We start from the raw sequence: 10,464 nt of genomic DNA on the forward strand, positions 1-10,464 counted from the left end.
GAAACCTCAAGGACTTTGTTGCGTCAGAATGACTTGGTGGAGTTGTAAGCACCTTGTTAAATATCGGGCAGTACGGTACAGGGGCAGGCCCGGAGAAATCTGAAAAGCTGGCATCGGTGGGAAAGGAGATGGGAGGAGGGAACGGGAAAGGAAGGGGGAAAGGCGGACTTTTATTTAAAGGGAGAAGCATGAGTATGGAAAGAGGCGCAGCATTCAGGAAACATCTGCGGCATTGCAACCTATGCCTTGAATTACGTCGAATTTACAGCACAGGAACAGGCCATTCGGCCCAACTGGTCCATGCCGGCGTTTATGCTCCCCACGAGCCTCCTCCCTCCCTACATCATCTCGCCCTATCAGCAGATCCTTCTACTGCTTTCTCCCTCGTGTGTTTATCCAGCTTCCCCTTTCAATGCAGGCACGAGCTCATTGAATGGCGGAACAGGCCCGAGGGGCTGAATGGCCTCCTCCTGTTCCTATGGCAACAGGCCCGAGGGGGCCTGAATGGCCTCCTCCTGTTCCTATGGCAACAGGCCCGAGGGGCCTGAATGACCTCCTCCTGTTCCTATGGCAACAGGCCCGAGGGGGCTGAATGGCCTCCTCCTGTTCCTATGGCAACAGGCCCGAGGGGCCTGAATGGCCTCCTCCTGTTCCTATGGCAACAGGCCCGAGGGGCCTGAATGGCCTCCTCCTGTTCCTATGGCAACAGGCCCGAGGGGCCTAAATGGCCTCCTCCTGTTCCTATGGCAACAGGCCCGAGGGGCCTAAATGGCCTCCTCCTGTTCCTATGGCAACAGGCCCGAGGGGCCTAAATGGCCTCCTCCTGTTCCCACGTTCCTGTCTGAAGGTGCTTTGCGTGCGTGTGTGGAGTGGCTACCAGGGTGAGGTAAGGAGGCGGTGGAGAGGGAGGGTACCGTGTAGAACCGAGCCCCAGTAAGGAGTCAGCACCCTCGGGAGAGGAGGAGAAAAACCCGTGGGTGGCGAGGGGCTGAAGGGGGTTTTTGTGGTTCCAGCGCAGGTGCTAGTTGGTCCAACTCAGCAGAATTTGTTCTCGATTTGTCCCTAACCACTTTTTTTTAATCTTTGATTATATCGCTTCTTCGATGAACAGCAAAAACCAGCGAGGCACGGTATCCAGACCACGTGCTGCGGGTTTAAAGCTGCACCATCAGAATTGCAGAGGGCGAGAAACAGCCACAGAGGAGCTGTGTGCCTGAGGCATCTCCCCACACCAGGAACACGACTGGTTAAAGATGGGAACATGGCAAGGGATGGCCAAGTGGTGCCAATGTAAAGTATCGCCCCCTTATTGTGCCCCTAACACCCTCAGGACGTCCCAAATCCCTTCACAGCCAACTGAGCACTTTTTGAAGTGTAGTCACTGTTGTAATGTAGGAGTGAATGGTGTTCAGACTGTTAGTCAGGGAAATATTACATCCAAGAATACTGAATACACAAGAGGTCAGATCACAACGACAGAGAGAGAGAGAGAGAGAGAGAGCGAGAGAGAGAGAATGACCAGTTGTATTAAAAACAGATAACTTTTTTTCCCGCTGGTGGGGTTACGTGTAGCGTGACATGAACCCAAGATCCCGGTTGAGGCCGTCCTCATGGGTGCGGAACTTGGCTATCAATTTCTGCTCGACGATTTTGCGTTGTCGTGTGTCTCGAAGGCCGCCTTGGAGAACGCTTACCCGAAGGTCGGTGGCTGAATGTCCTTGACTGCTGAAGTGTTCCCCGACTGGGAGGGAACCCTCCTGTCTGGCACGGTGTCCGTTCATCCGTTGTCGCAGCGTCTGCATGGTCTCGCCAATGTACCATGCTCCGGGGCATCCTTTCCTGCAACGTATGAGGTAGACAACGTTGGCCGAGTCGCAGGAGTATGAACCATGCACCTGGTGGGTGGTGTCCTCTCGTGTGATGGTGGTATCTGTGTCGATGATCTGGCATGTCTTGCAGAGGTTACCGTGGCAGGGTTGTGTGGCGTCGTGGACGCTGTTCTCTTGAAAGCTGGGTAATTTACTGCGAACGATTCATCACTTTAGTGATGTCAGTTGAGGGACTAAAGATTGGCCCCAGGACACCAGGGAGAACTCCCCCTGCTCTTCTTCAAATAATGGCTTCGACATCCACCTGAGAGGGGCAGACAGGGCCGCGGTTTAACGTCTGATCTGAAAGACGGCGTCTCCGACAGTGCAGCACCTCCACCGGGAGTGTCGGCCTGGATTATGGGGCTCACGTCTCCGGAGTGGGGCTCGATTCTACGACCTTCTGACTCAGTGGTTTTGAGAGAGAGCTGACACCCAACAGTTGATATGTCAATAAAGTCCTCCATTAACTGCCTCCTCTTCAAGCCATAGAGCCTGAGATCATCTCATCTTTCATCACCACACATGCCCATCTTACTTGAGGAAAAGCCTTCACTTTACCCACTCCAGTGCTGTTATTTGTTGTATTGTAACCAGAACTGAACTCAATACCAGAGTGATGTCTGCTAGTGCATTGGAAAATCTCCGCATTTTTACCCCTCGTAGATTTGCATCTTACTATTCGAGCAAGATATCCCCAGCGTCCAATTATGCTTCATTCACTGCTTGACCGTTTCACACGAGTCATTCTCAGGTCCACGGCTCCCAGTCCGGCAACGCCTCGATTTTTAAGATTCTCATCTTCAAATCCCTCCGCCCCCTCCCTATCTCTGTAACCTCCTCCGAGATCTCTGCGCTCCTCCAATTCCGGCCTCTTGCCCATCCCCGATTTCCGTCGCTCCACCATTGGCGGCCGTGCCTTCAGCTGCCTGGGCCCCTAAGCTCTGGAATTCCCTCCCTAAACCTCTCCGCCTCTCTCTCCTCCTTTAAGACGCTCCTTAAAACCTACCTCTTTGACCGAGCTTTTGGTCACTTGTCCTAATATCTCCTCATGTGGCTCGGTGTGAAATTTTGACTCCTGTGAAGCACCTTGGGGTGTTTTACTATGTTAAAGGCACTGTATTAATACGAGGTGTTGTTTTAGGTTGAAGTCATTTTAAGACTTAATTAGTTTGTTGTGTTAAATTTTATTTTTCTTGCTTATAATGTCAACCTACTTTCCACTCCTCTAACAACTCCCTCGAAGATGCGTTAGAATCATAGAATCATAGAAGTTACAACATGGAAACAGGCCCTTCGGCCCAACATGTCCATGTCGCCCAGTTTATACCACTAAGCTAGTCCCAATTGCCTGCACTTGGCCCATATCCCTCTATACCCATCTCACCCATGTATCTGTCCAAATGCTTTTTAGAGTTATACAGCACGGATAGAGGCCCTTCGGCCCATCGTGTATAAAAGACAAAATTGTACCCGCCTCTACTACTGCCTCTGGCAGCTCGTTCCAGACACTCACCACCGTTTGAGTGAAAAAATTGCCCCTCTGGACCCTTTTGTATCTCTCCCCTCTCACCTTAAATCTATGCCCCCTCGTTATAGACTCCCCGACCTTTGGGAAAAGATTTTGACTATCTACCTTATCTATGCCCCTCATTATTTTATAGACTTCTATAAGATCACCCCTAAACCTCCTACTCTCCAGGGAAAAAAGTCTCAGTCTATCCAACCTCTCCCTATAAGTCAAACCATCAAGTCCCGGTAGCATCCTAGTAAATCTTTTCTGCACTCTTTCTAGTTTAATAATATCCTTTCTATAATAGGGTGACCAGAACTGTACACAGCTCGAACTTTGTTTTTTAGAAAGATAAAAGAAAGACTCCCATTTCTATCGTGCCTTTCACCACCTCAGGATGTCCCAAAGAGTTTTACAGCCAATAAAGTACTTTTCGAAGTGTAGTCACTGTTGTAATGTAGGAAACGCAGCAGCCAATTTGCGCACAGCAAGATCCCACAAACAGTAATGTGAGAATGGCCAGATCATCTGTTTTTTGTTGGTTGAGGGATAAATATTGGCCCCAGGACACCGGGGAGAACTCCCCCCTTGCTCTTCTTCCAATAGTGGCCGTGGGATCTTTTACATCCACCTGTAGCGAGGGAGCTACCACTGAGCCATGCCTGACACGATGGGCTCAATTTTTAAATGGTGGCAGGTTGGCAGCAAGGTCGGGGGTAACGGTTTATGTGTGGCAAACCCGCATAAATAAAATTACCGTTTCCGACGCGATCGCACATTGATTGGTGGTGATTAACGTCCTCCCCGGGTATCGCGCCCGGCAGCAAGACTGATTGACAGACGGTCAGGAATGGAACGCAAGTGGGGGGGGGAGAGAAAGAGAGAGAAGGAGACGTCATCCAGTGCCAGAATGGAAGATCGGGGTGGGAGGGGAGAGGGGAAGATCAGGGGGGAGAGGGGAAGATCGGGAGAGAGAGGGGAAGATCAGGGGGAGAGAGGGGAAGATCAGGGGGAGAGGGGGGAAGATCGGGGGGGAGAGGGGAAAATCGGGGGGAGAGGGGGAGATCAGGGGGGAGAGGGGGGAAGATCAGGGGGGAGAGGGGACGATCAGGGGGGAGAGGGGAAGGTTGGGGGGGGAGAGGGGAAGATCGGGGGGGAGAGGGGAAGATCAGGGGGGAGAGGGGGGAAGATCGGGGGAGAGGGGAAGATCAGGGGGGAGAGGGGAAGATCGGGGGGGAGAGGGGAAGATCAGGGGGGAGAGGGGGGAAGATCAGGGGGAGAGGGGAAGATCAGGGGGGAGAGGGGAAGGTTGGGGGGAGAGAGGGGAAGATCAGGGGGAGAGGGGAAGATCGGGGGGGGAGAGAGGAAGGTCGGAGGGGAGAGGGGAAGATCAGGGGGGAGAGGGGGAGATCGGGAGGGAGAGGGGAAGATCGGGGGGGAGAGGGGAAGATCAGGGGGGAGAGGGGGGAAGATCAGGGGGAGAGGGGGAGATCGGGAGGGAGAGGGGAAGATCGGGGGGGAGAGGGGAAGATCAGGGGGGAGAGGGGGGAAGATCAGGGGGAGAGGGGAAGATCAGGGGGGAGAGGGGAAGGTTGGGGGGAGAGAGGGGAAGATCAGGGGGAGAGGGGAAGATCAGCGGAGAGAGGGGAAGATCGGGGGGAGAGGGGAAGATCAGGGGGGAGAAGGGATAATCGGGGGGAGAGGGGAAGATCAGGGGGGGGAGAGAGGAAGGTAGGAGGGGAGAGAGGGGAAGGTCGAGGGGGGTGAGAGGGGAAGGTTGGGGGGAGAGAGGGGAAGGTCGGGGGGAGAGGGGGAGATCGGGAGGGAGAGGGGAAGATCAGGGGGAGAGAGGGGAAGATCAGGGGGGAGAGGGGAAGATCGGGGGGAGAGGGGAAGATCGGGGGGGAGAGGGGAAGGTCGGGGGGAGAGGGGAAGGTCGGGGGGAGAGAGGGGAAGGTCGGGGGGAGAGGGGGAGATCGGGGGGGGGAGGGGAAGGTCGGGGGGAGAGAGGGGAAGATCGGGGGGGAGAGAGGGAAAGATCGGGGGGGAGAGGGGAAGATCGGGGGGAGAGGGGAAGGTCGGGGGGAGAGAGAGGAATATTGGGGGAGAGCGAGGGGAAGATCGCAAGGGGAGAGGGGAAGATCGGGGGGGAGAGAGGGGAAGATCGGGGGGGAGAGAGGGGAAGATCGGGGGGGGAGAGAGGGGAAGATCGGGGGGAGAGGGGAAGGTCGGGGGGAGAGAGGGGAAGATCAGGGGGGAGAGAGGGGAAGATCAGGGGGGGGAGAGAGGGGAAGATCAGGGGGGGGAGAGAGGGGAAGATCAGGGGGGGGGAGAGAGGGGAAGATCAGGGGGGAGAGGGGAAGATCAGGGGGGGGAGAGAGGGGAAGATCGGGGGGGGAGAGAGGGGAAGATCGAGGGGGAGAGAGGGGAAGATCAGGGGGGGGAGAGAGGGGAAGATCAGGGGGGGGAGAGAGGGGAAGATCGGGGGGGGGAGAGAGGGGAAGATCAGGGGGGGGAGAGAGGGGAAGATCGGGGGGGGAGAGAGGGGAAGATCAGGGGGGGGGGAGAGAGGGGAAGATCAGGGGGGGGGAGAGAGGGGAAGATCGGGGGGAGAGAGGGGAAGATCAGGGGGGGAGAGAGGGGAAGATCAGGGGGGGGGGAGAGAGGGGAAGATCAGGGGGGGGGAGAGAGGGGAAGATCGGGGGGGGAGAGAGGGGAAGATCGAGGGGGAGAGAGGGGAAGATCAGGGGGGGAGAGAGGGGAAGATCAGGGGGGGGGGAGAGAGGGGAAGATCAGGGGGGGGGAGAGAGGGGAAGATCGGGGGGGGAGAGAGGGGAAGATCGAGGGGGAGAGAGGGGAAGATCAGGAGGGGGGAGAGAGGGGAAGATCAGGAGGGGGGAGAGAGGGGAAGATCAGGGGGGGAGAGAGGGGAAGATCAGGGGGGGAGAGAGGGGAAGATCAGGGGGGGGGGAGAGAGGGGAAGATCAGGGGGGGGGAGAGAGGGGAAGATCAGGGGGGTGAGAGAGGGGAAGATCAGGGGGGGGAGAGAGGGGAAGATCGGGGGGGGGAGAGGGGAAGATCAGGGGGGGGGAGAGAGGGAAAGATCAGGGGGGGGGAGAGAGGGGAAGATCAGGGGGGGGGAGAGAGGGGAAGATCAGGGGGGGGGAGAGAGGGAAAGATCAGGGGGGGGAGAGGGGAAGATCAGGGGGGGGAGAGAGGGGAAGATCAGGGGGGGGGAGAGAGGGAAAGATCAGGGGGGGGGAGAGAGGGGAAGATCAGGGGGGGGAGAGAGGGGAAGATCAGGGGGGGAGAGAGGGGAAGATCAGGGGGGGGAGAGAGGGGAAGATCAGGGGGGGGGAGAGAGGGGAAGATCAGGAGGGGGAGAGAGGGGAAGATCGGGGGGGGGAGAGTGGGGAAGATCAGGGGGGGGGAGAGAGGGGAAGATCAGGGGGGGGGAGAGAGGGGAAGATCAGGGGGGAGAGGGGAAGATCGGGGGCAGAGGGGGGAAGATCGGGGGGGGGAGATCGGAGAACGAGACATCGGACATCGAAGGTAGGTTGATTTTGTATTTTAACTTTATGTCATGTTTTTTAATTTAATTCACTTTGTTTATTTTTGCCTGATCTGGCCCTGGTTTCAATCGGCATGAATCAGAAGCCGTGGGAAAGAGGCCCAGATAAGTTACAAATCGACCTAACTCCCTAATACGTCACAAATAAAGACCCCCAATGAGGCACATTTGATTCTGTAACTACCACCCTGCCAGCTTTAATTGCTGGCGGGACGTCCAAGTTCAGGACGCCCACAGGAGCCTGCTTCCGAGCTCGAGCGGGACCGCCCCGATTTTCGGAGCCCCCCACCCTGCTTCCCAACGCACCCGCAATCTCCTGGGAAAATCCAGCCCTATATGTTAATGTAGGCTCGGTGTTCCAGCACCAGAGTTCCTGATATCAGAGGAGTTTTCGAACTGTAATCTGAATCCCCGGGGCTTGCTGGCAGTCTAAGGGTTAAGGATGAGCTAACTCGCAATGCGGAAATGCAACAAGGTTTTTGCAACACGCGGTTTCAACTGAATTCTGTTTCTGTTTTCCAGCGAGACAATCTGATCCTGCTGGCATTTTGACTTGTGAAGGCTGCCATCTCTTCCCTGCCCTGTTTCGCTTTTAAAGCATTTCTCCGTGAGCCAAATGCTCTTAATCCCTTCAGCAGTTCCAAACTCTCTGTTCCTCACGTTCACGGCTTGCATATCACTCACGTATCTGGAGAGCAATTCCTCTCTCCCCTCGTCGCAGCCTCTTTCTATCTTATCGCCGCTACTTTGGCCGTTGTAAGTGGCTCAGAGGGCGTGATGCTCTCTTTCGCCCTCCTGAGTCACACAGGCCGTGGGTTCGAGCTCTCACTCCACTGGAAAGCTGAGCCCATAATCCAGGTCGACACACACTCGGTGCTGAGGGAGCGCCGCACTGTCGGAGGTGCCCGTCTTCCGGATGAGACGTTAAACCGAGGACCCGTCTGCCCCTCTCAGGTGGGTGTAAAAGATCCCACGGACTGTAGCAAGAAGAGCAGGGGGGAGTTCTCCCCGGTGTCCTGGGGCCAATATTTAAAAAATTTCTCTCCTTCAGGTGTTATTCTTGCTCTGCCCGAACCACAAACTCACTTTTCCTCTTCCCTGCCTCCACACTACATCGTGCATCAAATGGGAGGTAAATATTGGCCCATTTTCTGTGGTCAGGAGTGCACAGCGTTTTGGAAGTTCGGACTGTTACAGAACGAGACTGGTCAGTTCAGAATCACTAGGGGGTCCCCAGGAGTGTGTCAATATTTGCAGTGGTTCCCTGTGAGTGTGTCAATATTTGCAGGGTTCCCTGTGTGTGTGTCAATATTTGCAGTGGTTCCCTGTGAGTGTGTCAATATTTGCAGGGTTCCCTGTGAGTGTGTCAATATTTTCAGGGTTCCCTGTGAGTGTGTCAATATTTGCTGGGTTCCCTGTGAGTGTGTCAATATTTGCAGGGCTCCCTGTGAGTGTGTCAATATTTGCAGTGGTTCCCTGTGAGTGTGTCAATATTTGCATGGATTACTGTGAGTGTGTCAATATTTGCAGTGGTTGCCGGTGAGTGTGTCAATATTTGCAGGGTTCCCTGTGAGTGTGTCAATATTTGCAGGGTTCCCAGTGAGTGTGTCAATATTTGCAGGGTTTCCTGTGAGTGTGTCAATATTTGCAGGGCTCCCTGTGAGTGTGTCAATATTTGCAGTGGTTCCCTGTGAGTGTGTCAATATTTGCATGGATTACTGTGAGTGTGTCAATATTTGCAGTGGTTGCCGGTGAGTGTGTCAATATTTGCAGGGTTACCTGTGAGTGTGTCAATATTTGCTGGGTTCCCTGTGAGTGTGTCAATATTTGCAGTGGTTCCCTGTGAGTGTGTCAATATTTGCTGGGTTCCCTGTGAGTGTGTCAATATTTGCAGTGGTTGCGGGTGAGTGTGTCAATATTTGCAGGGTTCCCTGGGAGTGTGTCAATATTTGCAGGGTTCCCTGTGAGTGTGTCAATATTTGCTGGGTTCCCTGTGAGTGTGTCAATATTTGCAGGATTCCCTGTGAGTGTGTCAATATTTGCAGGGTTCCCTGTGAGTGTGTCAATATTTGCAGGGTTCCCTGTGAGTGTGTCAATATTTGCAGGGTTCCCTGTGAGTGTGTCAATATTTGCAGTGGTTGCCGGTGAGTGTGTCAATATTTGCAGGGTTCCCTGTGAGTGTGTCAATATTTGCAGGGTTCCCAGTGAGTGTGTCAATATTTGCAGGGTTTCCTGTGAGTGTGTCAATATTTGCAGTGGTTCCCTGTGAGTGTGTCAATATTTGCATGGATTACTGTGAGTGTGTCAATATTTGCAGTGGTTGCCGGTGAGTGTGTCAATATTTGCAGGGTTACCTGTGAGTGTGTCAATATTTGCTGGGTTCCCTGGGAATGTGTCAATATTTGCAGTGGTTCCCTGTGAGTGTGTCAATATTTGCAGTGGTTCCCTGTGAGTGTGTCAATATTTGCAGTGGTTGCCGGTGAGTGTGTCAATATTTGCAGGGTTTTGTGGAAGTGTGTCAATATTTGCTGGGTTCCCTGTGAGTGTGTCAATATTTGCAGTGGTTCCCTGGGAGTGTGTCAATATTTGCAGTGGTTCCCTGGGAGTGTGTCAATATTTGCAGGGTTCCCTGTGAGTGTGTCAATATTTGCTGGGTTCCCTGGGAATGTGTCAATATTTGCAGTGGTTCCCTGTGAGTGTGTCAATATTTGCAGTGGTTGCCAGTGAGTGTGCCAATATTTGCAGGGTTTTGTGGGAGTGTGTCAATATTTGCAGGGTTTTGTGGGAGTGTGTCAATATTTGCTGGGTTCCCTGGGAGTGTGTCAATATTTGCAGTGGTTGCCGGTGAGTGTGTCAATATTTGCAGGGTTTGTGTGAATGCATCGATATTTGCAGGGTTTCTTGTGTGTGTCAATGTTTACAGCGTTCACAGTGAGTGTGTCAATATTTGCAGGGTTTACTGTGCGTGTGTCAATATTTACAGCGTTCCCTGTGAATGTGCCAAGATTTGCAGGATTGTCTCGGAGTGTGTCAACATTTGCAGGGCATCCCGTGAGTGTAACGATGTTTGCAGGGGTCCCTGTGACTGTGTCAATATTAGCAGAGCTTTCTGGGGGTGGACAGAGTGAGGGGGAGAGTGGGATTAGACTGGGTGGGATATTAAAGGGTACGGGGAGTGAGGGGGAGAGTGGGATTAGACTGGGGGGGATATTAAAGGGTACGGGGAGTGAGGGGGAGAGTGGGATTAGACTGGGTGGGATATTAAAGGGTACGGGGAGTGAGGGGGAGAGTGGGATTAGACTGGGTGGGATATTAAAGGGTCCGGGGAGTGAGGGGGAGAGTGGGATTAGACTGGGTGGGATATTAAAGGGTACGGGGAGTGAGGGGGAGAGTGGGATTAGACTGGGTGGGATATTAAAGGGTACGGGGAGTGAGGGGAGAGTGGGATTAGACTGGGGGGGATATTAAAGGGTACGGGGAGTGAGGGGGAGAGTGGGATTAGACTGGGTGGG

The sequence above is a fragment of the Heptranchias perlo genome, chromosome 43 (genome assembly GCF_035084215.1).
Source record: "Heptranchias perlo isolate sHepPer1 chromosome 43, sHepPer1.hap1, whole genome shotgun sequence".
Taxonomy (NCBI): Eukaryota; Metazoa; Chordata; class Chondrichthyes; order Hexanchiformes; family Hexanchidae; genus Heptranchias; species Heptranchias perlo.